The sequence below is a fragment of the Helicoverpa zea genome, chromosome 1 (assembly GCF_022581195.2).
Source record: "Helicoverpa zea isolate HzStark_Cry1AcR chromosome 1, ilHelZeax1.1, whole genome shotgun sequence".
Taxonomy (NCBI): domain Eukaryota; kingdom Metazoa; phylum Arthropoda; class Insecta; order Lepidoptera; family Noctuidae; genus Helicoverpa; species Helicoverpa zea.
The window spans coordinates 3,064,715-3,091,415 of NC_061452.1; the positions used below are offsets into that span (position 1 = coordinate 3,064,715).

At 35.1% G+C, this 26,701-nt stretch overlaps 1 protein-coding gene and 1 non-coding gene across 3 annotated transcripts in view; both read right to left on the bottom strand.

Annotated features, from left to right (window-relative positions):
- LOC124630854 (protein bunched, class 2/F/G isoform-like) overlaps positions 1-26,701 on the bottom strand; it is a 140,736-nt gene that overhangs the window by 84,394 nt on the left and 29,641 nt on the right. The gene's annotated exons all lie outside the window — the stretch shown is intronic.
- Trnak-uuu lies at positions 12,395-12,467 on the bottom strand. Its single transcript has one exon. It is a non-coding gene; the product is annotated as a tRNA-Lys (tRNA).

Sequence of the window (26,701 nt, forward strand, 5' to 3'; positions counted from 1 at the left end):
GAGAAGTGTTTGAAAAAGATTATAACAACGTTACATGGTTTCGAGGAAGTCTGCAAGGTGGGTATGAGAATGCTTTTCGTTATAGCTGGGCTAGGCGTCTTTATTTGTTGGGCGCCATTAGGCATTTCACTTTGCGTCGTCATCTATGTTACTATCATTGTATGCAGCTTACAACGTGAAAGCCACAATATCTTGTGACACTGAAATTATTTTGCTTTTTGGTGCCAAGCTTTTTATCTCAGGAATATACATAGGTTCGCGATTTATATGAGATAATGGTAGATGGAAATAACAGCTCTGGAATCCACATCTCAGTTCATAGCTCGTAGTTTCCTCAATCAACTGACCGGAGAAGAGTTTAATTAAATCGTTTTGGAGCATAACTGTGTCGTTTCAAGTCACTTCCTAATAGTCCTTCTGTCATAGTATATCATGGTATTAATAGGCGACCATAAATAATAATATGTTATTATTAAACTCTGCGTGGTCTACGGTAACAGTAGAACTAGCCTTCGTTTTGTATTTCTTAGTTTGTAAGATCACGGTTTTATATTGTCTAAGTGTTAAAACTCAAAAGATGACCTTCGTATCTTGAGAATGTTCAAAGTCAAAGTTTACAATACTTCTCAGTGTTGTATCTGAAAATCACTTGAGTAATTTCATACTATTTGCTACCGCGTAATTTTCCGTCAAACAATATATCAATGTATTTGTAAACTGGTCATAAATAACCCGCTATTATCCTAGCGGATGGAATAGGCCGATTATGACACACAGTTGAAAGGACACAGCTCTGTGTAACTAAGAATTGTTCTAAGTCAGGTTAGCGATCGACATTCTATGACCAATACCGGTCTCCATTAAATCAAATACAACGTTTATTATGTGCAATTTTCATACAAAGCGAGTCTTCTATGACTGGACGTCACAGTATCGTCATTAATGGAAGATTTATTTTCATGTTTCATATTGTCCGTAATTAGATTGTACGCGATTACCTGGACATAAATCTATCATGTTGTAAGTAATTTTATATTGTGTTGAAATAACTATGCTTGAGTGCAGGCTTTACTAAATAGATGATCAAAGATGCTTTTAGCTTTACGTAATAGTGGGTTGAGCTCTTTGTTTGAAGTTTACGACCTAAAGTGCTATTAAAGGACCAGACATTAATTAAATTAATGAAGAATATGAACATTAAAAGGTGCCATTATCTATAAAATCTGCTAACTGGTTTCTGCTTAACTGATTCTTTACTGTTAAGAAATCGCGAATTGGATTATGCAAAACATAAAATCGATTCTATGCTTTTTGATCTTGTTACATATTGTACTTCTAGCAGTCAAGTAATTTCCTATGTTCTGTCAATTGGGTTTATCGTAACGTAACAAATTACTCTTATCTGCAAATGACGTTTGTTGCATAAAAGGAGCGGGAAAAAAGAGAAAGGCATTTAGGTAATTTAAGATTCCGTAACTGGATAAACATTCAGTAAGTATATTTCGTGGTAGAAAATAAACAAATGATTGAAGTAATTATTTTAGACAGACGTTGATACTTTCTCTGTGCAAATCATTAAAATCATGGTAATGATGAGCAAATTAATACTTTTCCCCAACTCAGCATTCATAAGTTACGAAGACGACCAGAGCCATCAATCAATCACCTAATAATTATAAAACAAAAAACATCTATGTCACACTGAAACCTAAAAACCGCTCCTACATTCAGGTATCACTTATCAAACACAGTACATAAACTTCAACCAATCTATCAAAGGAGCGACGTGGCCATAAATTCATAGAGACGACGCAATGGACTCGCAGTCCAGGCGATGTAAATCACGACAATTGCACGGTGGACAGCGGGCTTCGTACTAAGTGTATTGCAATTTGTTATGTAAAGTGTTACTAGCCGCGTGTTATGGAAAACAGGTATTATTATGACTTACGTTCTGTTCAGTACGTTTGTGTTTGTTGTGTTGGAAAAATGGGACAGTGTTTGCGAAGTGAGTAGGTCGCCGGTCGGCATACACATAGGTACAGGAGTACCTTTTACCTGTACATAGCTGCTTAGCTTTCAATATTTAAAACACTAGAGGGGTTCAATGATGACCTAGACTTGAATGAATCGAATGGAGATAAACAAAATAAAAGAACAAAGAGAAAACAAGATTGTCAGTTGTAACGATCCGATGCGAATTCAATTTACTTTCACTATTCTCTCGGGAGTTGTATTCAAATTGTTTGTTTACACAATTTTATTGGCATAAACTTATTTTCCTTTCGACTTGTGCCAAAGGTAAAGCTTTCTAAAGGTTTAAATTATTGATAGACTTGTTTATGGGCGAAGAAGACTTGAAAGAATTTACGATTATGTATGTTGATGGGAATGAGACTATTCCCATAAGTTAATAGATATTTTCTTTCGTAGGTTTCCCAGCGGGTCTCGCAGCGATAACTTGCAAATGACAGCGAATACCAAACAACTTACTAATGTATTTAAATGCAAACCTGTACAGATTTAACGTATGAGTATTATGCGGATACATGACTTTCTAACTGATTAGTGGTTTTATTTATATACTAAGATTATTGGTACGTCAAGTTACGGCTTGTTATCAGTGCATTGGTTATCGTCTTGATAAGTTAAGCACAGGGTTAACTAAATATAAACAGGCTTGTTAGACGTAACTTCTAACCTGACACGACCCCTACATATTACGCACATTACCTATCGCTTTGTCTACATTGAAAGCGTGTATAATCACGTAATTGTTGGTACAATCAGTGCATATGTTACATGTGATATCATATGGTACTGTCTAGTGGGATTTTACGTGCTTCTACTAGGCTCGATAGTAGGTTATCCTTTGTGACAAGGCGTTACTGAGTCAAAGATAGCATATAAGTGAGTATTCTAGAGAAGCTTATAACAAAAGCCGATAAACAGTCGATAATATTAGGTACACCTGTGTATTAGATCTATGAGGAGGAAAATCCACGCATTTATTCTCGTTTATTTACCAACCTACATCAAAACGATTAACGAGAAGAGAAAAATAATTTACTCCGAAACTCTTGAAAAACCAGTAACTACTACACATAAACTAATACATAATTTAACATCACTGACGTAAAAGTATCTTATTTAACAAGAACTTCGGAGCTTCCGAAAAATTTCAGACTACAGACCAGTTTCCATAGAACCACGCCATGACGTCGAGTTACAGAAACCATTTGTTTACACGTTGTTAACGAAAATAGTTCAGGAAAGAAGACTTCATTCAAACACATTAACAGTTCCTAGACATGTCACGGGAAGTTCTTAAATAATTTTGGTTCCTTTTAAGGCGACGACATATTTCAAAGGGTATAAGAATACGTCTTTTATGTTGCATTCTGACTGTCAAGTGTTGATCCTTTATTATTTTTGAAGTGATTTAGTGTCGTCTAAGTGGATGTTTCACCTTTTAAAGTCTCTTCATTTCAGGAGTAACAAATTCAGGGACATTAATTTTACATTGAATGTTGTTCTCATTTGACGTAAATAGAATCAGTTTTACCTAAGTTGGGATTTCAATTTCGTATTTAAATTCTAATTTAATTTACAGTAATGCGTTAATGCCATGCGGGTGATTTGCGTTTGCACTTTTTTCCCCAACAGCAAATTCATCCTATTTTGAAACGCATATAAAGGTTTATATTTATGTGGTTGTTATACCAATATAATATTTACGACACCTACAACGATAAACTCATAGATTTCCACTGGCTTTTCAAAATAGGTACAGTCGCGTCAAAAATGAGTAGCAGTCAGCTGTCTGCTCTTCAGATGCGCTCCACTTGCGCTGATCCGGTTTCACACGCATATTTATTTTAATCGCCCATTTATCTACGACATTACGCATTATTGTTACGACAGAGTTGCAACTGTGTAACTCAACACGTAACACGCACTGCATGTAACGCATTTGTGACTGACTGTACTGATTAGTTTGTTAAAACACAAAATTGAGCGTAATACCGATTCGCTTATTAACGGCTTTCTAACAGTTCTAAGAATTACATGTTTTATGAAAATTGGATTTTAATAATGGTCGGTTTTAAGTTATTTTTGTGTGTGAGGAAAACTAGCAATTAATCGCCACATCCAATGTTCCGCCGATCAGATACAAACACATTACACGCGCATTGTTTCATAGGTGTGTAATAACAAACGATAATAGCCGAGATCATCAGGAAAAGAAGTCCATAATCAATGTTATTGCATAGCCATAATAACAAAAATAAAGTTATTTATCTAGGTTATTACACGGGTAATAATCCGCACGGATAACGAACAGGCATAACTAGCCGCAGCTACTGTGCATCATCAAGGTGTTACGTCAAATGGGCACTCAAAACATGAAGCTGTCAGGGAAATGTCCAATATATTGTGCGAATTAACGAATTAAGAGGACGAATTGGAATTTTTGGCGCCAAGGATGTCAATTTTTCTCAGTAAATACAAAACGGATCAAAATACAACTTGGTTACCTGAAAGTTCATGATATAAGCCTTATTTTGTTAGTTGTAGAAACATGATTAGGTAACTTTTATAACAGAGAAAAATATATCAAACATACCTCTTTTTAAAAAGAGATTCACATATTATGGGCAAACGGGACCGATTTAAGCCTCTTAACTTTTTTAGTAGTTGAGTATATACATACTCTTTAAAATGGTAGTAGGAATTTTTATTAAATTATCATTTCTAAATATTAAAATTACAAAACCATTTTGTCGCTTACGACTTTTAGTTATAAGCTAGCGCGCGTATTGTTATCCTCGCCCCGCTCAGACGCTCCGACCCCTTTTGGCGCCTTAGATGCGCGTGCCGGTTATGGAATTATTGTTGACCACTTCCTCGCCTTAATCGGAGTATCAGCTGAAGTGACCGTAAAGGCGTGAATATTGCGCACAATGCAATTGCGTCAGTTTATGTAACTTAACTTTACGCATGTACGTAATAATTAGTGTTGCAGTAGACAACGTGTGATGGTACACTAGGCAAATTGCTCGCCCTTCTCTGAACATTACCATCAAACCGTACCGTCGAATGGAACCATTGCAAAATGACAGCGCCTTTTACATTTCGGTGTGTACCTATTTATTTTATAACTTTATGAAAACATTTCGTGGAAACCTCTCAAGCCTCGAGCACGTCTCAAGGGTTCAGAATAACAAAATTAAAAAGAAAGACGCTCAGACTAAATCACTAAAATAAGATCTGTACATTATTTACTTTAGGTTAACTATATCTGAGAATAAAAGCCTTTCAGTGAAACATATAAAGATAAATTCAGTAAGAATAGCAAACCAGTAACTGGAAAGAATTAGAAGCTATTCTGCAAACAAACAAAGTAACGGATTTTCCAAGAATATAAATAAATAGTATTTCCACTTATCGAACAAAGCTTATTTATAATAAATTAAAATAACGTGATACACACACGTCGTGTTCAATGTCAGCGGTAAAACAACAAAAACATCAAATCAATGAAAGTGTCGCATAAAATTAATCGATTTGCAGCAAACAAACTCACATCGGAACGACGTGTAATAAAATAACAATTGGAAACGTATACAATGCGCGACGTCGCCATTTGTAGCCATACCAGGCCACGCTATAAAAAATACAATTTGAAATTACTCCATTCGATAATGGATCATGTACCATTGGCGCATTTCCTTTCCTCTGGGAAATTCGTACGCCGAGGTTTTGTCTGCAAAGCTAGCTTTATTTATTTAGCTAAATTGGAGAATCTATATCTCTGCAGTTTCTGCTACATTGCGCCGTGAATCGAGATGCCAGAATGCAAGGTTGAATGGGTTCGAAAAAATCTAGACTGTTATAAATTAAGTTTTAAACGGCATGGATTTTTTTCATCTTTGCCATTTCAAAATAAAGTGCCTAAGAAACTCTCTCTAGCTAGTGGCTTTGGCTTTTATCTTGCTAAAACACTTCTTAAATATTCATGAACCTTTTAAGACGGTAGAAAAAATTAAGGATTTAGAAGCCTGCTCAATTTGGGACAGACGCGACATTATTAAGACTGCTGTACATTTACGTGAAACGGGCCTCGTGTCGACATATTCCTTAGTTTCATGAAAATATAAGTATCTTAGCTCGTTAAGAAGACATGCTATTTCGCTTCACAACCTTTTTAGATAAAATGAGGCCGACACGCGTAACGTGGAGAAAAATCTTCATATTATTATATTCTTTTATAAGTTGAACCAAATTAGAAGTAACAAAATAATGATGATATTGTAAAAAAACTAAAATCTAAGTACTCTTATTAAAAAAACATGACGTAGAAGAACTTGAAAGCCTTTGTTCTATAGAACAACCAGGAACAGATTAAATAAATATTGAATGAATCTGCAGTAAATTAAATCTGTGCATTGGTATTTTATACGCCTTCCTGGTAGGCGTCATTAAGTTTTATGATGTCATTGGTCTGATCCCGGATTGTGACATCATTATAAAACCTGTAAGTTGGCAAGCTTTTGCGTTATAAATGACAGTTGCCATTTTTGAGAATGCAAATTCGTTTACATAGACAGTAAAATATTATTATGTATTGTTATTTCTGAATTTGATAATAATACTTAGTGCTTCTTCCTTGTGGGCGTGATAAGTGGTATGATGTAATTCTACTTATTCCTTGATCATCACGTCACTTAATGGTTACACAGGCTTCATGAAGTTTTCCTTTGCGTTTGACGCAGCCAGTGTTACATTTATATTCTAGAATGTTCCAGATTACAAAATATTGAAAAGGATGTATTTCATTGGAATGTGTTCTCCTTCCTTGTAGGCGTCATAAGGTTTCATGATGTCAGACAGGAGTCTGACGTCATGTTGTTACGCAGCCTGCATCGAGCTTTCGATTCGCATATGACTAACATCACCAAAATAGCAGCTTGGTGAGCAAATATTCAATTTAGATGTTTAAAATTCAAATTGCAAAGCACCGTTTACACTTTCAGATTATTTTACTTATTAATACCCGAGGTTTAGCTAATCTTTAAACAAAGTTTCGAAAACTTCAAAGTTGGAATTACTGCCTGATTTTTAGCTCAAAAGTCAGTGGTAGCGAGTTTTAGTTCAGTACTTTGAAGCCCTTCCTTGCAAAAATATACTTCTGTGCAAATGCACATACATTTTTAAATGATTTATAATTTTTGAATTCTACTTAAATAACGGCGATTTCCAAGCAAACTTTTCAATGTTCTTTTTCTATCATAGGCAAGTTATACCGCATTGCGGCGTGTGTTTCCACGAAGCACACAGCACGTGAGTAATTTTCCATCGTCCAGGGGCGATTAGTCGAGATCAACGGCGGTAGTAACTGCTTGACAGTAATAGGAGAAAATTCACAATAATGACGTTGTATATTTTTCCAGGTTTCACGTAATTATTTGATTGTGTGGAATCGTTTCCGATATATCGAGCTATTGGAATGAAATTATTGAAATTATTTCCTTGAATCGGGTATATTATTCAGTGCCACTTCTCTGGTATATGCCAGGGTCACGAGGCGCCCTTGAACTACTTGAGGCTCGCTTCGGATGAGTGCGGAACGTTCAGCTTGTCCCTGAACATTCTCACTAAGAGGCTTTTACGTTTTAAATCTGAAAGTTATCATTCTGAAAGGCGCTTTATAAATTAATAATAAAAAATGACAAAGACTTAAAAATAGATCTGATCTTATTCGATTGATAATGTCATTAGTTATGTAAATTAGCAAAAAACTAAGCATAGATTAACAAAAAAACAAAGATTTTCCTAGTAATTAAAAGAAGCAGCTCACAACAAATCCTATTACGAGTATATTTTCGACAATTTAAATTCGCAATTTATTCGAAACAGAATACAAATAGGTTTATTAACCAAAACAGGCTGTTTTGACGGAACTAGAAAAAAAAAATGTAAACAGAACCAGCTTACATTTTATTATCATAATAACTCTATAAAATGGCGGCTACGGTCCAAAAGTCAAAAACATGTTTGTTTGTCTACAAAGGTGGGTAGATAGAGATAACAATTGTGAAGGTTGAGTACATAGAATGAATAGAATTCTAAACTTGGCATACATGAAGTGTAACACTAACGTGGATGTGAACACGACAAAGAAATAACTTAGTCACGATTCTGTTAATCTTCAGCAAAATCTTTGTCTCGTTGACTTAGGAAATGTTTGAATTCTTTCTGATCACACATATTCTTGCATACAAATACTAAACGCATTAAGAAATATGCAACTATCTGAATTACTGAAGAAAAAAATATATTAGAAGGTCTATGTCAATGTGTCGTTTCACTCACGATATTAACATTACACTCCAAAAGCATCTACCTAATTAAAATTACTGATAACTCATTTAATTTGCAATCTATCGGCAATTTTTTAAAATTTTATTTTATTTGAAAGGCGAATCGTAAGCCCCAACTACATTTGGTCAAGATCACATTAAACCAGTTTGAGAAACAGAATTATACAATAGGTAACATATTTTTTGTACCAACAAGCAATATAATTCACCCAGTCATTCCAAATCCGTTACGATGCAACTTAAATCTCGCGACTAAAAAAACTTTTCGCAAAAAATCGATAAAAATCGCGGAGCATTCGCATTCGTGGTGTTTATTCGCTTCTATTTATATCTGTGACCACTCGTTTAAGAGGACGAATTGGAATTTTTGGCGCCAAGGATGTCAATTTTTCTCAGTAAATACAAAACGGATCAAAATACAACTTGGTTACCTGAAAGTTCATGATATAAGCCTTATTTTGTTAGTTGTAGAAACATAATTAGGTAACTTTTATAACAGAGAAAAATATATCAAACATACCTCTTTTTAAAAAGAGATTCACATATTATGGGCAAACGGGACCGATTTAAGCCTCTTAACTTTTTTAGTAGTTGAGTATATACATACTCTTTAAAATGGTAGTAGGAATTTTTATTAAATTATCATTTCTAAATATTAAAATTACAAAACCATTTTGTCGCTTACGACTTTTAGTTATAAGCTAGCGCGCGTATTGTTATCCTCGCCCCGCTCAGACGCTCCGACCCCTTTTGGCGCCTTAGATGCGCGTGCCGGTTATGGAATTATTGTTGACCACTTCCTCGCCTTAAGTTTTTTACCAAAATTGTTCTTTTTAAAGTAACAGTGGGACTGGTTTGAGTGCCTTTAGTAAATAATATTATTATGGCAGCCATTTACTTCAGGTTACACAAGAGTGGTATTGAAATCACAATTGATATTACTTGTCAATAATCAGATAGAAACCACATAATTATGGTAGTTATCGTTACCTATGCAATAACTGCACCCTATATTGAACGGACCTTTAGGCTTGCAATCATAGTAACCTTGCATCATTACCCTTTACAGGACCTCAGTTGAATGTAAAACTGTGTGGATAGCTGCGCGTATAAGCCTTCAGAAAATTTTATATCATTTGAGTAAGATTGCAAATTCTCGGAACATTGTACAAAATAGTTGGAACTATATCCAGGAACGTCTGCCCGCTAGTCAGAAGTTTTTTTAGGAACTAAGAAATTAGACTGATGGGCATATAGGCTTCACATAATATATCTACGTTTACGGGCTAGTCTTGTTCCAAGAGTGCATAACAAATTATACCAATATTTTCTACCGATCAAACTAAAGATCTAAGGTCAACCATAATGTGTGGGACTGGTAGGTGTCAACAACGATTTCGAAAACGTGACTTCACTAGTTTATTGGTTTAGAATAAGTTTCTCGCATAATTAATGTATTTTATCAAATGTTTACTTGAAATACGAGAAACATAGGAAAGATACTCGTTTGGAAAACGACTGATATCGCAAATCATAAATGGCTAAAGCACTTACACTGAAATTAAAATAATAAAAGTCAGACAGACGAATTTATCGACTGATACCAAAATATGGATGGTAATCATCACAAAACGTTATATGTTATATGTTTTTTTATGTTAGCGTAAATACAAAAATATTATATTACAGCCTCTTGACAAATTCTCAACAGATCGTTAATATTGTTTAACGATACATCATAAACTTATTGAATTTAGTGTCGACGCAAATATTACTCAGTAGTATTAAATATTTCGACACACGAATTAACAGATGGTAAATAAAATGCTGTCTTTTATGACATAAAGCCTATGTATTTTGCACTAAGCGTAGTAAAATTTATTGCTAAAACGTAGGTGTTCCATGGGCGAACTTGACACAAATAAATACATTTTATTACGCCCAATCACAATCCTATATAAATTGTTTATAATAATATAAATTTTACGAGGTACCAAAATAATTTTTAAAGCTGAATCAGTAAAAAAACCTACCTCAATGTTGGTGAAACATTGCCAATTTTAGGAATTCGAATCTGTTCATAGTCATATTGAATTATAGTTCGGCCATTCAGAGAATGCGTTCCTGACACGTCGCGATTGAACTGACGACGTAACTTTGCAATGGCGTTGCAGTTACGATAAAAATATTTTTGCTGGTTGTTTACCGTTTTAACAATTGAGGAGCATTAAAACAACATTATTATATCAATAATCAATGAATGTAGTTACGTCGTCAGTTCAATCGCGACGTGTCAGGAACGCATTCTCTGAATGGCCGAACTATAGTGACCACAAAGTGTAAATAAGTCATTCTAGGTTTTACCCTGCTGTTCACTTTGAAACCTAAACCAGCCCTATTAGCTGACCATTTAAGGTTACAAGAAAATATGCATTCTGCTTTCCTAAAAAATTGTCACAATACCTGAAATTAACTATTATAAGGTCCATGACGATATCCAGAAGAAGAAGTTGTTAAACAACCAATAGAATATCTTCTGCTGAGTGTAGAAATTAGATATTTGAACAACTATATTCTATTGGTCATTGAAGAGCTCAGTTAAGCTACGCTTTAGCGGGGTATGGTCTTGGTCAAACTTCTCAAGTCCTGCCGATACAATAAGTAGTCGAGATTTAGATAATTGTACAGAGACTTTAAATCATTAGCTAAAGTAAAGTCCTCGCATAGGTACACAACTGAATAAATTTATCTACCTTCCTAACTACCTACATTATAGACTTAGCGCCTAATAGACTAGAAAATCGTGTCACTATATAATCAATACAAGTCATTATCGGACACAACATCAGACAGATTACGTATAAGTTCTCCTGATGTCTTAATAGATATAAAAGAGGTAATAATTGTAACAATTATCTAGGTTAGACTGGTTTATCTTAGCCAAGACTGCAGCCATGTGCGTTGATTACCAATGCGTTAATAACTAGAATGTGTTATATAATTGGTTAGTTAGCCACTTTATTGTTTACATTGCTTGCAAGGTCATTGTAGTTACTATGTTATAATGATAAAGTAGCTGGTTTTGTTCAAGTGAATCCTAAATTCATATTGAACAGTTAAAATTGATTTCCTGGCTAAAAGTTTAATTCATAGGCTTGTTTTGAAAATATATTTGATATTCGTCTTAGCATTCATAATACATAATGTCCAATCTAAATATGCTTCGATGTAATTGTAAAATGTGCCCGATTTACATGAGTACATTTTAAGACAAAAAAGTGAACAAATAATTCGCAATTTGACAAACTAAACTGATTCTTATTTCATATCAAATACTGTGCAAGGCAAATCTAAAAAAAAAATTATGTAAAGTTTTATTTTTGTAAGTTCTGTAATATTTCAAAACTTAAAGAAGAACGAGACTATTCCTGCCCTCTGTCGAGTTTACAGTGTATTACTTTTATTAGCGCCATCTAGTATAATGCGTTGGAAGTACGCAGCCTAACAAAGTTTCTGAACAAGCAGCTACGAAAACATTCTGGTAAGGTTGACAGAGATGGCGCTGTGTACAGTTAGCGACACCAGCTCTGAAGTTTTAATTCTAATTTTTATTTTTTTCTTGCAACAATAATAACATTTGTGCTATACCTAAAGAATTCATTTAATAACAATTAGCAAGTAATTAGTTAAACAAAAGAGATGATATGTCTCTTCAGAAATGGCGAATGAAAATATAAACCTAACCTGAAATAAAATATTTTTTTTCTCGTTTCTCGTTCAAAATTTATTTAATCCCAATTTCCTACTTGTGGGGGTCAACAAGACTGAGATAATAATTTTGGTCATTTAATAGTGGTGACCCGACTTTCTTAGGCACTTTCAAACACATAAATAATTAAATTAACCCACAAAAAAGTGAAATTAATAGGTAACAGTAAAATTTTATGAAATAATAAAACCTATAAATAGAAACCTATGAAAAAATTAAATCCCAAATGCAAAAAGAGAGCCGCCCGAACAGGGACTTGAACCCTGGACCCTTGGATTAAAAGTCCAATGCTCTACCGACTGAGCTATCCGGGCTCATGTCGAGAGCGCTATAAAACGTGTTCAGTTGCGAATCGTCTCAATAAAATTATACAATCAAGCACCAATCACTAACTCGGTTCGTTTATTGTTACTTAACAAGAATATTATCGAAACTACTGATAGCGGATAAAATCGTTAGAAAAATAACTGATGCAATATTAATTACAGACGCATCATACAAAATGATGGATAATTAACTCAACACTTATTAACTGAAGATTAATTAATGTCAAATGAAATACTGCTAAACATAACCAAAAGCAGAACTTGGAAAGTTGTCTGCAGTAAAATATTCGCGTCCGCTAACGATGTAACTAAACGAGTTGGTAGGACCGCTATTCGACACTAGATGGCGCTATGTGTTATAACATCTAATGTTATGTTCGAAACTATGTTCATTCGATTAGATTTTGCATGATCATCTAATTAACATAGATAAACCATTAAATGCTTCACAGATAAGGATACTTAGTAAAAAAAAAAAGAAAATGGTGGTAAGTCAATTAGAGTGAGTGTGAAAAAATATTAATAAAATAAAATCAACTTGTGATAGCCTTGCCAACAAACCACGTAGGACTTGACTTCAAACACTGAGGACGATCTGCTCACGATGGCTTCTCTTGGCGGGGCACAGGATAACGATATAGCACTAAAAGGCTAGAAATGTTTCGTAACGCCATCCATATTTTCCTGCACAACGCAAAAAGGCCAACGAACCCGATAGACAGGCACCTTGCAACGCCAGGTGTTGCATTGTCGGTGATGAAAAAATTTACAAAAACAAAGGTCGATCTATTGAATGGCGTTAAGACACAAAAACTGCTAATATTCTCGCTGTGTAGAAACCCTAATTTATTGGAAACAAAATATTCATTATACGTAGTTGCACGAAAGCAAAACCTGTGGTTTGTTAGTTCTTTGCTACCAATGTGCTTGTAAAAAGGAAACCACTATTCAAGCTTAGTAATAAGACGGTTATTTTGAATGGATTTCATAAACACACAGGTTTTACTATTCGTTTTTTGTTTCTATAAACTATTATCACAAATTATAAACTACACAAAACGTTCACAGTGAGAAAAAATCTCAAAACCGATTCCGTGAATCATTAACGCGTGAAGTCCGCCGTTTCCCAAAACCATCAAAACCAACTGGTTTGCGGACGTTTTACGATAATCCTAATTACAATTTGGCGAAACATAACTCTGATATTTGTTTGGACTGCTTTTTTTAAGATTTGCAAATCGACTTTAAGTCACGTACGTAACAGGGCAAATTGTATAACGAGAAACGTTTCCTAGTAAAATCTCTTTACCTGACAATATGGACGATAAAAAACCTTGTCAAATAGTACTTGGTAATCTATTGTATAATATTTTGAGTCACCAAAAATTCGTTTACGTTCACAATGGTGTGTGTACTGAAATAAATATTGTATTATGTTGATGGAAGTCTAACAAAAATATTGTTTCTGTCGCCGACAAACTTCTTGGGAAATTCGCAGAAGCTCCATCATAATAAGAAGCTCCCGAACTTTCCTGAATAATAGAGGCCTCTTACTGTTCTAATATTTATCGTTGCTCTATTATTTGTAATCTCTCACAGAAGAAGAAATGTCTGAAATGAAAAACATTACAATGTCCTCCAAATCCAATACGTGCCTTACTAAAGTGACTCGTCTAAAGCTAATGGATCGTTATAAAAAATGGCAGCAAGTCATGACACACATTTTATCCAATAGTAAGACAGGAAAGAGACCTTAGTAGGACCGATGACTGTATACAATTTCAATTGACACAAAAACGCCGAACTGACGGTTCACATCAAATGTTTATGACATCATCATCATTACGGAAGTAAATGAACTCCTAAAAGAATCAGTCACTTTCGGACACTGACACAGTATTCTATTAGAAATACACACATATAGATTGCTCGCTTGACTAGACAGATAGTTTCCAGTTCGGAACAAAAATCATGCCAGCAGTCCGTACTAATCTAAAGGGAGACTTCAATCAGACTGACTAGACGACTGATCCTTTTGGGTGTTACGACTCTCAAATTGAATTACGCTCTAAATCTGTATCGAATGCGTTGTTATTAAAAATAATTGCTTAATCAATTAACCTCTTTTCCTTTCTACGTTGCTATAATTAAATAAATATATTGAATGATAATAGTGTCAATGTTTTCTGCGATACGTCAGCGGGCGTCATTTATCAACGGATGACTCACGGTCTCGGTGTGCGGCGCAGACTGTCATAGTACCTGTAACAAACGGAAAGTTGGTCAGTTGTGATTAGTGCGTTTTAGCGTTGTGGCCGATGTTGCCGGCTGTCGGCAACGCGGCACGGGCCGCGCCATTGTTCGGCACGGCGAATTTGATCTGTGTAGGAAATTGTGTGTTCAGGTTTCATTACGTATACACGCAAAACAGAAGTGTACACAGAACTTTGCATGAGGAACAAAATCAGTATAGATCTTCTGTTTGCGTCATGGAAACATTTCATAAAGGCTAATGATCAGCAGAACAGTGCTAAATGAATTAGGGCTTAAGAAAATGACTTAGCGCCCGATGACTATCGAGTCTGCTTGGTAGTGTCAATGGCGCAACTGTCATTTGTAGGTTAAACGAAAGTTAGCTGTGTCAAGCGAGTAACAAGTAGCATTTGAATGATCAGCATACTTGATTGCATACAATGAAATAGGCCATGAAACGTTTGCAAAATCAGGAATTTATTCGCACTTACTAGGGCCAGAAACAGTTCGATTAATTAAGGCTTAGGTAGTAGCTGCGCTTACGCCTTACGACAGGTTCTAAGGAATCTTCTTTTAATTAGAAGCGCAGGTGAAGTGATCAGTACTCATGTAATAAATTACGTTTATTACAAATACCACCAATGATAAGAAACTGACAAGTTAATAAATATTCCGGAGAACAGAGCTTGAAAAACCGGATGTTTAAAGACTAGAATGCTGTTTTTTACGCATCTGTATGTGACCGTTGTAAGTAAACAGCCAATTAACACCAACCAGTTAAATACTTTATAAGTGTACATTTAATAACATAAATAGAGTTTTGTGAACATAAAAAATATTTTATTGAATGTTATTTTAGGAAGTTACGTACAACGACTGTCTGTGTTCAACAATACATTTCAAGTTTTAGAATTTTGCTCTGCATAGTTTCCAAGACTGCCAAGACAAGTTTCGAAATGATGGTCGAACGGCCGACTACAATCAAAGTCAAATGTAGCATCCGAGTAATATGACCACCAACAATTTTGTAAGACATCAACTTCGATTTATGAAGCGCTGAAGGTTCCTAAAGCTGTTGTAAATTGTAATTTCTGAGGAATTGGTCATCGTTGACGACCATCAGGTTTTTCATCACATTGAATACACAGATTCGACCATATCAAAACGTAGATTGTTTGAAAAATATAGACTTGAGATACACTTTTTTAAAATATGTTGAGATATCATGAAATCCTTTTACAAGACTATTCTATATAGCTTCTAAAACTATCTTCAACTTTTTCTTGCACAATAGAACTGCAGTACGTTGTGTACAATGGTTTGCAACGCTTAATTCTCTTTGAGTATTTGAACGGACACAATGCCGGACGCTTTGTTCGTTTGATGCGACCTGACTTGACTCTGCACTCACTTGCTCACTCATTCTACCACTTCGTTTGAAAGATGGTTACAGCTATAATAAAATTTAAAACATATCCTACAACTAGTGGGTTTCTGAGCCGTATCATTCATTTCCAAATATATGCAACCTATGTACCTAATATACTCTATTTTTTTTTTATTCAAAGGGTCATTATTACTTTTCCAAGAGTTTCAAATAATTACAAAATACGGATCGTTGACACAACATGAAAAAAAAATATGATACAAACCAGTCAGGTTCAAATGGCAGACTCGAATAAGCCGTACGGGACAAAAGAAACTAAAAGCAACATGGCGACAATACCATTAAGCTTGACGTGATGAAAACAGAATTGCAAACAGATCGTTTCGGAGGGTCGTTCGATGAAATTGTGAACAAACAAACCTTTGTTTTGCTAATCCTGAAAATATTCGTTTTGGACTACGGAGGGCAATTTTAAAGGGATATGGTATGAGGTATATGAAGAGGCAGGCTTTCTTTTTTTTAACCGACTTCACAAGGAGGAGTACGTTCTCAATTCATTGGAATTGTGAAGATAATAGAAATATTATTTACAGTACGTTGTGGTGATTCATAAGAATCAAGGACATTTCCATGAAAGAAAGAAAAAAAGAAAATCCAGTAACAATCAAAATAATCCCACTGAAGAGAACGTTCATACGACTCAGACAAAGAAAAGCTAAAACCGAATTGTAGTATCAGAATTTATTAGCATTGCCCAAGACACCCACCCAAGGCTTTCAATGTACCATAAATAGTTTATCAGAAATTGAAGGCTTTATATCAATTGGATCCGTTTTTACTCGAACCTTTAGCAAATAAAGCAAAACTTTCCTGATTCACTCCGAGTTCTGTGGAGTTTCTAAGCTGTCTGATGAAGTAGAAATTTTTATGGTCGGATATAATAAAGCCCTGTTTGCTCAAGGGAAAATTACCATATGACTATGGTAGGTGAAGGCATTGTTAACGCAATAGTTTTGTTTGCGAATAAATGGAACATTCTGGACGTCATGTAGTCTGTAGGTAATAAATTAATACTATCATCATCAATCTTAATGTAAATTCAGAATTTTGATATACAAACAAAACACATGTAACATTTCACCATATTGTGTAAACATAAAGTTGTAGTTAATTTAATTAACATTAACATTGGCGTAGTGAATTAATCAGAATAATCAGACATGTGTCATGTTGATGACATTTTCTCTTTACTTTTCAATTTCATTCAGTGAGTCACATCTTGGTTGGTTGTTTGTTGACCATATGGTAGCGAGTTTCGTCTCCTTACCATTTACGTGAATTGCTTAATCGAAAACACGCTTCACGACACGATATCAAAATGGAACCCTTACGAAAAAAACAATCAACTAAGTACAGTGCTGAAGTATTTTCAATTTTCGTTCAAATTGGCTTCAACTAAAGTGAACTTCTCTAAATACAAACGAATCTACCTTTGAAATAACATCTAGGGACATCGTAGTAAGATAAAAGGAACGGGTGAATATGTCCACATACCACTCGTTAATATAGTCTAGGAATGTTCCAACACATTAAAATCTTTAATGAACGCATGATTATTTCTTGATAAACTAATGAAGTGTCCGTTAGTAATCAAGCATCGATTGTAATGTATGAAGTAAAAATACTCACTCATTCTTTTAATAAACGGCACTAACACAGATGCAATTTATATGACGTTTAAGTTTCATAAACACAGATAAATGTTTGCAGCCTCTCTCTGACAGAGCTCAATGTGAATGAACCGTACTCTAGCGATATCAATACTACATTATCACCAGCAGTGACAGTAATATTGTTAGTTATAATAACTATAATAAAATTTGCTTCACCCACGCCCAGCGACGCGCCTAGGCTAGACTGAAAGGCAGGCACTCAACGCCATTCGGACAGTTAATATGTCTATCAGTCAGGCAAGACTAATCAATATGCTTTCAGATGCTTAAACATTTGTCTAGGATGAAATTTCGGACGTTGGTAAACTATATAGCCAGCTTGGAGGCAGCGCCGCACAATTTGTTTTGGCTTCGGGTCCCGACTCAACTACTATTCTAGTGAACCTAACTATTTTCATACTTCGGTTATATTACTTTCCTCCAGGCTTCAGGCAGGTTTTAACAATACCAATAATGAGAATAGTCAAACCAACTTTAGTTTTTAGAGTGAAAAAAATACATATTCACAAACAATCGTCTTCTGGAGTGGTAAAAAATCAAGTTTCTAAATTGAAGCTATGTAGTGGTTAATTCTTACCACCGAGGGTTTACATATACGAGAAAATACGAAGTGATTTATAGCCAATACTGATTTAAAGCGATTCACTCTTGGGAAGTAATAAGACCTAGGCTGGGTCTGTGTGGAATTGGAAAATTGACTCTATCCTAGTAAACTTCATTCCATTAAGTACTTTAACTTGGGAGCACCGTTATTTCTAAGGAGTATATTCTTGGAAGCAGTAATTCGATAAAGGCTATCTATCTCACGGAGCGGATCACCTGTTTAATGCTTAAACAACATAATGCTAGGTTAAGGGACCGCCATAGCCAATTGCCCCAAGAACTTCCACATGACCAACGGCTAACCACTTGAACAGGTTTCATATCACCCACGATCGGCCTTGGGTATTATATTGACCTTCCAACCAATTACATAATTTGTGGACTAGTGGCGATAAAACGTAGATTTTTTTTTATTACGCATTAGGAATTTTAATTTGCTTGCTTTGATGAAATCATCGGATGTTTATTCCAACACATTAGACAAAAAGGCGCTCGATGGAACTGTTCTTGAGCGATTACTAATAGTGCATACCTAATGCACATTTTATCTATCCAAATATCGCGTTGCATATAAATACAATTCGGTGGTATTGGTATGATGTCACTGAATTTATTAGGTATGATTTCTTGAAACATAATCTGTAAGCGCTACTAAATAAGATGTGGCATAAAGAGTTCATGAAAGGACAAATATTTTTGTCAGTCATAAAATTAATACGCCCAACTGTCTTGGGTCTTCAAATACTGGATATCAAAATATCTTGCCGTAGAAGAATTAACTGTTTTCGATTGAAGAATGCAACGTTCGCAATAATTGTTGTAAATAACCAGACCAGTACACGTAAGGTTAATAGATATCAAGGTTGCACAAATCATCTGAGTGGTTATAAAGATCTTATAGTGCTAATCTTTTGTAGTCTTTCCACAATATATTCCTATATATTCTTAATCTTTTTTATTGTACGTCCGCGGTTTTAACTTATTTTAAATATTGATTTGATCTTACTCTTTATCACTATACGGACTCCTTGGATGCCTCCCGGGAATGCGAATTTATTCGTATTCGAACTAGTCACTTAAAGTATCATCATGATTCAACAGATGAGCGCGCCTGTTTATGTTACGCTCATCGCTGAAGAATTTCCAAAACAAATCAATGTTCCAATTTAAAAAGTCAAACACCTCAGTTGCCGAACCGTCTAATGTAAAATTCTAATTTCAGGGAAGCAATTTTTGCGACTACGTGCGATCGGAATCGACCATCACTGGTTGTCACGCAAGTCTATAACGTTTAGGCAATAGAATTTATGTGCAGCTGATTAAACGCAAATCGTTTACGAAACAGTTCCTAGAAAACGCCGAAATATAGTGCATGATGTGCGCCTCGGGTGAAACGTAAGCATTTATCATTACGTAGTTTATATACTTCAAACTATTTTTGATGTGAGCGAAAATGTATACCCCGTGTTTGCTTTCAATAAGTTAGCGAGATGGATTGCTTTTCCGCTGCTAACCACTTTCCAAATGGATTCTGCGTTGAATCCACATACATATTAAAAGAATGCAATTTTTATGTTCAATGGTAAAAGTTTTTATTAAGGTCAGCGATAGTTTACACTTAATTGCTTACATAAAATCATTCTGCGTGAGTGGGTAATGCTGAAGCATCTATCAAGTATTTTTCAAAATGAACTTTTCTATTGTCTAGATAGATTTTAAAACCAATATTTTCCAAAGCTTTTTACAAATAACCGATACGATTGGAAGTGTTAAATACCGCATCTATTGGCGCAACTATTTCATTGCGTTTGCTGTTTGCAGCAATGCGGTTAATTGATTAATATAAGGAAATTAATAATTTAGTGATGATTAAGTTGTGAAGATAATAGCTGTTAGTACAGCTGTAGTTATGCCAAATATTCCTACAATCATTTTGCAGTTTTTGCGCCACTAACTATTGAACCTAGTCTTGAAGTCTAGTGTATATTAAGACGGGTTTGACATTAGCTCTGCAAATATTTGTACGTATCTGGCTGAACGTATTTGCCGATAAATTGCCAATGGATTGCGTTCATCGCTCCGTAACTGATGACTTTGTTAAGCCTCGTACGGTTGGGTGGAGTAATGCACGAACTTCTACAAAAGTTGGTCGGCGTTGGTCGCCAGCATGCGGCAGGGCGTACATTTAGCTATTTTACGACATAGAAAACCACTCCGAGTGACAGACGGTGTTTGAAAGTCTGCTTCTTGTAATTACAACTATACAACCTGTAGTAAGTATAAGGCAAGTGTGTTTTTATAAGTTCCGACGGTGATCGATCGCTGTGAATTAATGGCGCAAATAAATCACTGTATTAGCAATTTGAAGTGAATTCCTGTAATGACTCACATCCGAATTTCAACTTTGTAAATGTTACTAGTAATAGGAAGGAATTTTCTAATAATATATAACGTTTAAAGAAGTAATCACATTGATTGAAGTTAAGATTTAGGTCGGTAATTGTTGACCTAAAGAAGTTATGACAAGTTCATATTTATGTCATGTCCGTAAAGAATTCATTCGCATGAATTTAAGTAAGATGATTGTACATTAAAACTCGAAAGGGGGACATCGTACCAATCTACGTGCCAAATGACAAGCGTCCAATTAAAGCTTCAGCTGGCGTCTAATGTACTTTTGATACGTTCCACACGCAACTAGAATTTCTACCCTCAAACTGTAACAAAAACAGTAAATCGACGAAAAAATATTGGAAGAAGTTGACAAACTACAGTGCTGACAAAGCTCATTAGATAAACAATGTTTTTAACGCAAGAAATATTGCTGGCTATTAATAGATGTCTCAACAATCACTGAACTTTAAAATCGTCAATATTATTCTGAAAACAAAATTATGACGTAATGTTGAAAATATTTAAGCCTGAAGGCAGAAAAGCTAACGGGACAAAAACAAAGAAGTTTTTAAAGTGGAAAACAATACAGGTGAGAAAAAAGCTGCGACGATAAAAAGCGATGTGCTAGCGCCGCTTTCAGACGCCACTGACATAGAGAGCGCCATAGGATAAAACGAACGCGTATCATCTGCCAAGTTTTTTCAGTGGGCGCGCAACTGAACGTGTGAAACGACCACACGTCACGGGAGGCGGTGCCCGTCATATATTTTCGTGATTTCCCACAGTTCGTATGGACTGCCTCAGTTTCTCTGACGTCTGCTTCCGTTAATTTCATCCGATATTACAGCATATTATCATTTTTATTATGTTTGTAGTTACGTAGCTTCAAAATTCTATTTTGGAATATGTTCTTACTACATGTAAATACGTATGTACGTATCCCAGACGCGGCAGTATTCCCATCGCTATTAAGATATCTCTTTGGATTGCGACCGTAAGCCCGTGTTCAACTCGTTCCTTTGATAGAAGATACATTGGTATGTAACAATATTAAGATGACACACTTATGTCACATGCCAAAACTGAGAGGAGTATTATAAAGCTCTCAGGCCGAAGATTTGTGCGTGTGTATTCACAAGTCATCACTGTAGGTGTAAAGATAGAATATCTTCAAACTTCTTGACCATTTTAAAACTAAAATAGAAGAATCTAAAAGAACTTTTAATGAATGTCAAAGGAACAAGACTAATTTAGCAGCACCTTGTTTTATTAACCCAGTCGTACATACAAATTGCGTCGTAAAAGAATAATAAGGAAGAAACGTTATGATCTGAGAAAAATTTGCTCTAGTGCCAAATGGGTCACTTGTCTGTCAAGAAATAACGAGAAAATAGCTAACAGGTAAGCTTTCTCTAGGAATTCAGAATTGCTAGTAATAAATTATTTATTGGAATTGTCAATGCGTAACAACTAAGGGTATTGTAATATTGATTTTTAAACTAAAACACAGGAGATGTCTTGAGCGAGATAAACGGAGCCTTTGAAGCTAAACGCTTTTAAATATAAGAAAAAAAATATAGTGGCATTGCTTACGATCACGTCAACAAGCAATTAGCCTTCTTGAGAGATATTTGTTGTACTGTATATGGTATAAAAAGCCTGTGACGGATCATTTAACGTTACGACGTCGTGCTGTTACGCTGTCTGGCCGGCGTCTAGCTTGCGGTCGCTTTCTCACTTCAACGATCGTGAAAAGAAAGGTGCAAACTGCAAAAGCTTGAACAAGATTTTCTATCTTTATATTAGCTGCTATCTATTGTATTACCTAAGCTATCATTCATGCTGGCTAGCTAGATTATTGCTTTAAGTTCGTTGACCGTTTGATAGAAAGTAGTTGCAGATGACATATCGATATTTGTTTTAATGTTTTGAAAATCATCGATTTCGAGTTGTTCTGTTACGTGAGTTGTTTAAACTCAAGATATTTTAACACGTCAATATTAAAAGAGCACAGTGATTTAAGTTCAATCAAATAAGTACAAAACTTTTATAGACCAAACTTTTTTCCAATACAATCAAAAAATCCACACGCATATTAGATGACAAAATAGGCCTTGAAGGCAAACAATCTTAAAAACAAACTGAAAACTTATTTCAACTTCACCACAACAAGTTTCCTTGTTTCCCTGATAAAAGCTTGTTAGTACGCAGTTAAGAGCTTACATTCAACACATACATAATCAGAATTTACTGCTTTGTATGTTGTTAATAAAACAAATTGCATAGAATTAACATGTTGGAAGGAAAAAATACTAACATGTTTAAACGTACAGCTTTATATGCATGAAAGTTAATCAATTTCTACCGTGAATATCGTTAACACTTTAAGACAAATTGAGGTTTCAGTGATGATGACCCGTGAACAGACAGACGGTATGATATGCTTAATTATGATAAAGAGTTACACCCACCCAAAACAAAAATGTGAAAGACTGCCAAGTTCGATAATATGGGAATGCTTCGCCTATAAAAGAAGTGAGATCTGAATAAGTACCAAGTTCCATACACATACCTCAGTTAAAAATAGTTACTTTTTTAATGATGTTACTTGGCAAGTTTTCATACACCTTGTTATAAACCTACTAAACGCAATGAATCAAGTATTTAATTTTCTATTAAAACTTGCCAAGTAATCATCATTAAAAAGTAACTATTTTTAACTGAGGTATGTGTATGGAACTTGGTACTTATTCAGATCTCACTTCTTTTATAGGCGAAGCATTCCCATATTATCGAACTTGGCAGTCTTTCACATTTTTGTTTTGGGTGGGATTTCATTTATTTTTGTAAGGTTGTTTATTTTATTTTTTTCTTATGATGAAGTTAGTTAAAGAAATGTCTCATTTATACTATTTTTTAGATTTTTTAATATGCACTATGTTTCTTACAAAGAAATGAACTAGATTAACTAAATGGACTAGATTTACCAACTGACTGACATGACATGTTATCATATATTATGTTCGTGGATCAAAGTTACACATTCGTTATTTTCGAAAGTAATTCACACTTGGCCGTTTTCAGATTTTTACTTTACTTTGACTAAATACAAACCTTTGTACCATTCGAAGATATATTATATAAATATAGATAAATTTAGTTCGTTTTAGTTCCTTAGGGGAATAAATTTACACCGGGTATAAAACACCTTCATTATTTTGAAACCGACTCACACTTGGCCATTTTCAGATTTTTCCCTTTAACTTGACATAAAGACCTACCTCCATGCCAAATTTCAAGTCAATACGACCATTGGAAGTGGTCTAGGTTTTTGATGAGTGAGTCAGTGAATAAGTGAATAAGTGTATAGTAAGAATAGCGATTTTCTGACGTCAATATCTCAAGACCTACAATAGGTATATTAATGAAATTTTGTATTTTAGATAAGTGAGGGGGTCTCAACAGATACTAGAAATTTGATATGCGTAAATAAAATAGATTTTGAGTTACAGGGGGGTCGAATTTGGCCCGAAATGGTTCGTGTAATATAACCCACGGCCGGTGTGTCGCTTTTTTTGCTCGAACTTGGCGGACACACTGCCGTGTGTCTAGATCATAAAACGATTATAACGATTGTATTTTAAAGAAATAACCTGAGATATGTAGATAGGTATAGTTTTAGAAGAACCACGACTACCATCGTTAAAACCGGCGAAATGTGATGTTTCATATTCAAAGTAATATCGGTCGAGAGAGGGGAATGACTGCAGAAATGTTCCATCTGATCAGATAATTGGGTACAATTTCGATGATGTAACAATAGTATTGAACGTAATATTACTTACGGCACATGTGTGTACAGTTCTCAAATGACGCCTAAACAAAGCCTTCTCCGCAAGTCTCTCATTACTTATACTCATTACTGGCTAGGTGGAAGAAAGCAGACACCGGGTAGACGGCACACAATGGCCGAACCAGAACTGGGTTAATTGAAGACAACAGCGCCCATCGCCGCCGGCTGACGGCAAGATCCGATCTCTGTACGCCTCTAAATTAATACTGTAATAAACTATTCACTCGGAATTATGAACATAACCGGTGAGTGTAATATTGCTGCTGCTACAAACCTAAAATGCCAAAGGCACTGAAACACCGCATGAAGGAATATTATTTTCTTTTAAGCTTTTCGAAGAATTTATTGTCTAGAAATAAAGTTAAGTGAGTATGGCGAATAGTTCGTGTTCTGCCTGGAAGGAAATCCCGAAAATAGGTCGAGTAACTTTCTCCGGTACCGAAGCGGCGTAGGTAGGTATCTGCAGTGCGACACCAACCTTTAAACATTGATTTCCGAGACGTCTGGACGCTAAATCTGATAGTTTTTCCATTTACCCATAAAATTTTGTATTTATTGCCACATTATACCCACAGTTGAAAGCAAATAACACAATTTTAGGATGCTATTTAGTTCTCTAAGGATACCATTCTAATAACTGGAACTGTCAATACATGTCCAATATTAATGCAGAGCGTCACGTGCTGAACAATACACTGTGAAGGCGTGAACACAATAAGCTAACGTAATGTGAGGTAAACGGTATATACCGCTTCCTGGCTAAAAGACAAGAGAAGAATACAAAATGCGGCCTCAAACTTTCGTGGTAACCAAAGCAGAATGTTTCTTTTCAAGTAAGAACCTTGAATGTGAGAATTAAGCTCACAATAACTTCACGAACTAATTTGCATGATTCAGATTTATTGTGTTTTGTATTGCCAGAATTAAAGACGAAGGTTTAGGATGCTCCTTTTAAATACTAGAAATCTGAACGAAAGTCAGAGAAGTGTCGAGTTTCAGTGAACACAAAATTTGCACGTGAATATTCTACTTAGCCAAAAAGTATACTAGTACATTTGTCGACTGTCATTTTAACACCCACTCAGTGAACTAGATCAAAGTTCAATGACTCTGATAGTGAAATCCATTCATCATTATAGCCATTACTAGAGCAGTAGTGCTTACAATGACAGACAAGTAACAGACATTGCTGACGTCACGCGGCATTCGAAAGCCAATATGGGCAAGTGATTTTTAGGGTTCCGTACCTCAAAAGGAAAAAACGGAACCCTTATAGGATCACTTTGTTGTCCGTCTGTCTGTCTGTCTGTCTGTCTGTCTGTCTGTCTGTCTGTCAAGACCCTTTATCTCAAGAACGCGTGGACGTATCAAGATGAAATTCACATGAAATGCTCAGGTCTGTTGTCCCTTTAAGCTGTGAAAATATCAAGCTTCTAAGCCAAGCCAATCAAAAGATACAACCGATTATGTCGATATTTTCAACAAATTCTCGACACTCGCAAAGGAATCAAAACCTACAGGGTACTTCCCGTAAACTCAGAGTCTTGAAATTTGGCATGAAGTATTGTCATATAATGCAAATATAGGAAAAATTACGAAAATCTCATTTTTTTAGTTATATAATATAAAAAAATATATTTTAATAAAATGAAACTTACTACCTTATTTCTCACGAACGAATAAAGGTATCAAATTGAAATTTATACCAAATACCTAAGTCTATTGTCCCTTTAGGCAGTGAAAAAAACAAACTTCTAAGTTAACGCGATCAAAAGATACAGCAGTTATACCGACACCTTAGACGAATTTCTGTCACACGCTAGGGAATCAAAACCTACAAGGTACTTCCCGTGAACTCAGAATCTTGAAATTCGCCACGAAGCAGCGTTATATAGTACAGATAAAGGAAAAATTGCGAAAATGATTAATTTGAAGTTACATAAAATATTAAAATATTATTTTTGCTTACACGACATAAAATATTTTTTTAATAATTATA